The sequence below is a fragment of the Benincasa hispida genome, chromosome 2 (genome assembly GCF_009727055.1).
Source record: "Benincasa hispida cultivar B227 chromosome 2, ASM972705v1, whole genome shotgun sequence".
Classification (NCBI taxonomy): domain Eukaryota; kingdom Viridiplantae; phylum Streptophyta; class Magnoliopsida; order Cucurbitales; family Cucurbitaceae; genus Benincasa; species Benincasa hispida.
In genome coordinates, this window is record NC_052350.1 from 29931917 (window position 1) to 29938181 (window position 6265).

General features: G+C 38.7%; 1 long non-coding RNA gene across 1 annotated transcript; it reads right to left on the reverse strand.

The window, feature by feature from the left end:
• Positions 1-2242: 2242 nt before the first annotated feature.
• Positions 2243-4151, reverse strand: LOC120072232. The gene is made up of 3 exons (XR_005480391.1): positions 3409-4151; positions 3254-3322; positions 2243-2276 (listed from the first exon to the last, which is right to left on the reverse strand). It is a non-coding gene; the product is annotated as an uncharacterized LOC120072232 (long non-coding RNA).
• Positions 4152-6265: the final 2114 nt, after the last annotated feature.

Sequence of the window (6265 nt, forward strand, 5' to 3'; positions counted from 1 at the left end):
TTAATTCATATTGCTTATCAGGGAATTGAAGACATCATGAAGAAAGTGATTGATGGGAGAGAACGAAAATAGACAGAAGATGGTAAATGAAAGCTATCGAAACATTTAATACGTCTTATTAAGCGTTTGATACATGGTGTGTGAATGAAAAGATAAAGGAAATAAGAAATGCAACGATGAAAGAAATAGAACAGATACAAACAAGTGCAATTCTTGGCACTAATTCGATGGAGATCGCTTGCCGGATAGGATGGATTTGATGGTAGGAAGAACTTTCTCTCAGGCTTGGTCTACCGGTAGTAGGGATGTTTGCACAGAGCTTTCAATCGGGTGTTTGACAGGTTAGATCTAAGATTCACCTTTTGGCCTTATCTCGTCTTCGTCCCAGATTTCTTCACTCAAGCACTCAGCTCAGCCTTTTCTCTCAACAATTTTGCAGCATTTACCCTGTATCTCGTAGCATACTTTTCTCTGAAATCAATGGGGTATTTATAGGAGTAGATCTTTGACTCTGGACTTGTGGTCCCTACTTGATGGTTATGGTAAATCCGCAGATGGAGGGATATTATTCCTTCTGTTATGCAATCAGACCATCAATTCTTCACAACCATTAGTTCTACACGTGTCTCAATCCCCCGCTCTCGCATTGCTTAGTTGCATCTTTCGATTATGGATTTTCATGCGGTGTTGTTTTTATTACCGCATGCGGTTGAAACACAGCTCTGGATCAACTATCACATTGCGCTGCCATTGCGGTAAGCGTCTCTTCATTGTTGATTGACGGGCGCAATGTGACAGAGATGCGTTGATCAGATTCTCGTGAGCCTTGAGTGCAAGCGGTGACTTGGTCTTCTGCAAAACAGAGTAAAATTCGGCTTCTCTTCCATCTTTATGGTGTTAGTGGGTGTAATTGGAAACATTTATAATTATTGTAATACTAGGCAAATTTTCATACAATTGGTGCATATTTACTAACTTTTGGCCGCAATATCTAGATAAGGTGGCATAAATAACTTGTATTTCTACAAGTTATCAGGTACACATAAACTCCCATGTTAATAGAAACAATTACCTGGGGATACTGAGAACTCACTATCCCTTACTGTCCCTACTTGGTGGAATTTCTCAACAAGGTAAGAATCACCCTGTTATGCATCAATATTTCTCTATCTCAAGGTCGGTGGTACTTTCAACTATGCTAACTGTGAAGTGACTCCCTGATCTGCTATTACAATTTTAGCTCATTCAAAATCTATGCATAAATGAGTTTTTCTGGTAATTAGAGCTGATGAATGTGTTGTCTTTCCACTTAGAGCATCTGCCACAACATTTGACTTAAATGGGTGATATAGAATCTCACGATCATAATCGTTCACCAACTTTAGTCATCTACGTTGTCTAATATTTAACTCATTTTGAGTGAAGAAGTACTTTAAACTCTTGTGGTCTATGAAAATTTTTATCTTCTCTCAATAAAAATAGTGTCTCCAATTTTTTAAAGAAAAAACCACTACTGCCAATTTTAAGTCTTGAGTAGGATAGTTTTGTTCAAGGTTCTTCAACTGGCTAGAGGCATAAGCAACCATTTTACCGTGTTGCATAAGCACACATCCCAGCCCTTTCTTAGAGACATTAATATAAATAAAAAAAATTCCTTATCCATCGGGCAGTGTAAAGACCAATGCAGTAACAAACTTCTGCTTAAGATCCTAAAAACTATCTTCATAAGCCTTACTCCGAACAAAGGAAACTCCCTTCCTAGTCAACTAGGTCAAAGAAGTGGCTATGTGAAAGACATCCTTTAAAAACTGACGATAATAACCTGCTAACCATAAAAAGCTACACACCTTACTGACTGTCATGGGATGGGGCCAACTTGTTGCTGCCACAATCTTTGTTGGGTACATCGAAACTCCATCTTCAACACTACATGTAACGACCCAACCCCCTAGGACTTAGGCCGTTACTAAATACATGCATGCATGGAACTTAAAACAACACTCTGTTATGATGAAATAAATGCTAATTAAATAAGGTAAGTTCAAAAGACTTTCATTAAATTCAAACATTAAAAACAACAGTAGGGTACCCATAAATCATAAATGATAATAAATAATTCTGAAAACGATTCTTAATAGTAAGTTTTAAACATCAAAACTGAAAGTTAAGAAAAACATGAAAAGAAATCTAAATCTCATGAGCGGAAGCATAAAACTAGTCTCAGTGGCTCGATCACGAATTTCGCTTGTCCATCGCCAGTGCATCTCTACCTTTACCTGAAACAACAACATGAGAAAGAATGAGTATAAAATACTCAGTAAGTAACCCCACTACTGGGGTTAGGTTAGGCATCTATGTCCTCTAGATGCCTACCTCTGGTGGAACATATAAACTGTCCTAGTCCTCATGGCACACATAACAAACTGAGTTCTATCCTACTGTAGCTAAATATGACCACTACCTCTGGTGAATCCCGAAGAAAACACAATAACTGGTGAATCCCGAAGGAAACACAAACTGGTGAATCCCGAAGGAGACACAATAACTGGTGAATCCCGAAGGAAACACAAACTAGTGAATCCCGAAGGAAACACAAACTGGTGAATCTCGAATGAAACAGAAACTGGTGAATCTCGAAGGAAACATAATAACTGGTGAATCCAGAAGGAGACACAATAACTGGTGAATCTCAAAGGATACACAATAACTAGTGAATCCCGAAGGAGGCACAATAACTGGTGAATCCCGAAGGAGGCACAATAACTGGTGAATCCCGAAGGAGACACAATAACTGGTGAATCCCGAAGGAAACACAATAACTGGTGAATCCTGAAGGAAACACAAACTGGTGAATCCCGAAGGAAACACAATAACTGGTGAATCCCGAAGGAAACATAAACTTAGTGGGTATTATAACTAATTAGTAAAATCACTATCATAGGCTCGACACATAATTATCACAATATGGTTCTATGACATACATATATGCTTCAACATCACGGCTCTACAACATACACACATGCCTCAATATCCACAGATCACATACAACCTCATGTAATCAAATATCATCTCATGCTAGCATTCAAGTATCTATGTGCACAAATACATCTTTCAAATCCTCAAGCAAGAACATACATCGGTTATACTAAACTATCAGTTCATCATGCTGTCATTCTACCATAACATTCATCCATCATGCTAGCATACATCCAGTGCCTGGCCTGTGGGCAGTTCCAGTAGTAAGATTACTTACCTCGAAGTCAAATTCCGATATTAATCCAAGCTAATGATCTCCAACCAAATAAGTTCTGAATTGTGTCCCCTAACACAGACATAATACTAAATTTCAGTCTTTGGAAATAGGACCCAAACTTACAAATTTAATCAAACGGTCACCAAATAACTTACCCAAACGAAACTTGATCAACAGACACTCGCAGGATTTCGACTCCAAAATCTCCTCTTAGCAAATTTTAAAACTCAATGATGACGACTTATAACCTTAAAAATACTTAAAATTAAACCATTCTTTTAGTCCAATAATCAATAGGGGCCAACAACCAACAACAAGGATCATAACGCTTACCAAACTACTTGCCGAACGAACTCGAATCTGCTGGACAGCACGTTGTGCACTCTGAAGTACTCCAATCTTGGATCTAAATTCCAAATATAATCGGCATCAACCAAAAAGAAAACCAAAATTTAATGGGCAACTGAGAACCTTCTAAACTCAACCACTCTTACCCAGAACTTACCGATCTTTACCAATTTTCTGCAAAACGAAAAATGGTCTCTAGTTTGATGGTCAATGCCTCAAAATTTCCAAATCTTGAATCTAAGTTTCACACCAAAGAGAGGTTACTAATTTAACCCAAAATAAAATGGGTGAATTTCACCTCCCAAATTATAAGAAAAAAGTAAGTTTTACCCAAGGTTTTTCTCAAGATTTCGGCAAAGATCAGGTAGTGGCGGCTGATGGCGCGTTGGCTCATGGCTACCATAGATAGGCAGGGGGTGTTGCTATCGGACGACATAAATTGTTTAGGTTAGCGGCTGATGATGAGCGAAAATTGGAAGTCAATTTTTACTCGACAACCAAATCCCATGTTCCTAAGATATGTATTGATAGTCATGCGTCGATGGTCATGTGTTGGAATGAAAATTGCGTTAACGAATGTATGTGATGACCATGCGTCCTACCACAAGTTTTCTTGCATTCACGCCAAGTATAATATGAACGCAAGTTTCTAGGGTAATCCGAGGTCGAACATAGGGACTTGTAACTATATGTTTGCGGTGATGTGTATGCGACGGTATAAATAAAAGAATGGATGGGTTGTTGTTAAATTAATCCTACTTCTACTCCTATCTAACAGACAACGCAATGAGAATATGCATGAGAGGTAGAGATGCGACAAACCTTGACATGAAATAAATGTGTGGGAAAATGGATAAAATGCAGAGATATTTTCATTGCAACCCTCAAGAGTGACCACAAGGGTAACCCTAGTCAACACAAACTAATGCGATCATGCAACACTCATACAATAGTAAACCACCTCTCGGTGCGAATTCTACGGCTTCTAATGCTAGAATGTATGCGATGTGTGTGCAGAGGTGTCTATAGGGCCTACACATAAGCCTCTAATTCTTGTCTATGCGATGATGCACAAACAAGGCAACCACATATCATCATTCCTATTCCTAAGGTGCATGCGATGTAGTGTTGACAAATAGAGCTTATCTCTAAGTCCCTATCTCTTGCTTATGCCGATCTAATCTCGCTCTCTCGAGTTTAGATTCTAACCTAGCTCTCTCGAGTCATTAGGTTCTTTCTTTAGACTCCCTCTCGAGTAGCTCTAAAGGGGTGTAGGGCACAACATATGACAAGATAAATGCCTGAACTTAGTTGACGCAAGGTTGTTACTATCCCTAGTGAACAACACATACATTACTTAATGTGACCAACCACTTACCCTCTCGGGCAGTTGATTGTTGTTGATTTCACTCATAAACAAGCAATGTGTTAGCCTATAGACAGGCATTGCAGCAGTTTCACACTAAGCAAATAAGGTTACTCACATACTCGCGCAACGCATACCTCTCGGTAGTTTGCTACATGCTTCATATCCCTAATCCACATGACTAAGTATGCAATACCTAAGCAATCCCACTAAGTGTTGCAATGAAAGTAAAGATGCTAAGCAAGAAGATGGAGATGAAGTCGAAGGAAAAGAGAAATGCATTGAAAACACATTGTATTAATTTCTTAATTCTAAATGTTATACAATACAATATGAGGAAAGAAAGGAAAAGAAATGACCGGGTCATGCAGTCAGTAGGGCCAGAGTCGCATCCAACATCAACCATTAGCATAACCATAAGGTTAGACTGGATGCATAACTTACACCTAATTAAAACTTGGTTTTAACGTAATCGTGAACAAACATAATGCATGGGGTCCCTTGTAGAGAAACGTGTTCTAAACATGTAATGCAATATAACAATTAACATAAAACCATGCAATATAATAAAGGTACACTACCATAGAACATTTAAAGAGAGGGTGAGATAAACTACTTACCTTGACTGTGATCTAATTATTCCTTATTATTCTTTATGATTTTATCAGCAGAGTTTTCCCTTTTTAAATCAAAAGAAAGAAATTTGGGCAGCACTTTACCCGAGCTTTTCTCTTTTAATCTTCACAGAACTTCCTCACTCACACTTACTTTTTTCACATGATACTATGTTACTGAGATTTGTTCATGAATGGGTTAAATCTTCGGCAAAGGGTCCTATTTATAGTAGTTTTCAGCTCTTCTCAAAGTGACAAATCATTGTACAGGTGGCTTTTTTAAAATTACTTATGTTTTATGGATTCCTCTCAATAAAGACACTAATTTGGCTAACGTTTGCCCTTACGTCATCATTCTTTGGTTGTATTCAATTTTAGGGTTTTTCCATGTATAATCTATAAGATCGTGGCCAAATTCAACGCATAATTCGCGCTTCTGTCCAAATCTCGCTCACTCTGCTCTTAAAATCTCGCTCTCTCCCGTTTTCTCGCTAGGAATTTACTCTGGAGCTTTCTTGTTGGAAATCCCGCTCTCTCTCCACTCTCGCTCTCAAATTTTCTCTTCCGTCTCGCTCTCTCCAGCTTTCTCGCTCTCGCGCTCTCGCGTTCTCCTGCTCCGCTCTCGCTCTCGCTCCCGCTCTCGCTCCCACTCTTTCCTACTGTCTCGCTTAGAATCTCACTTTC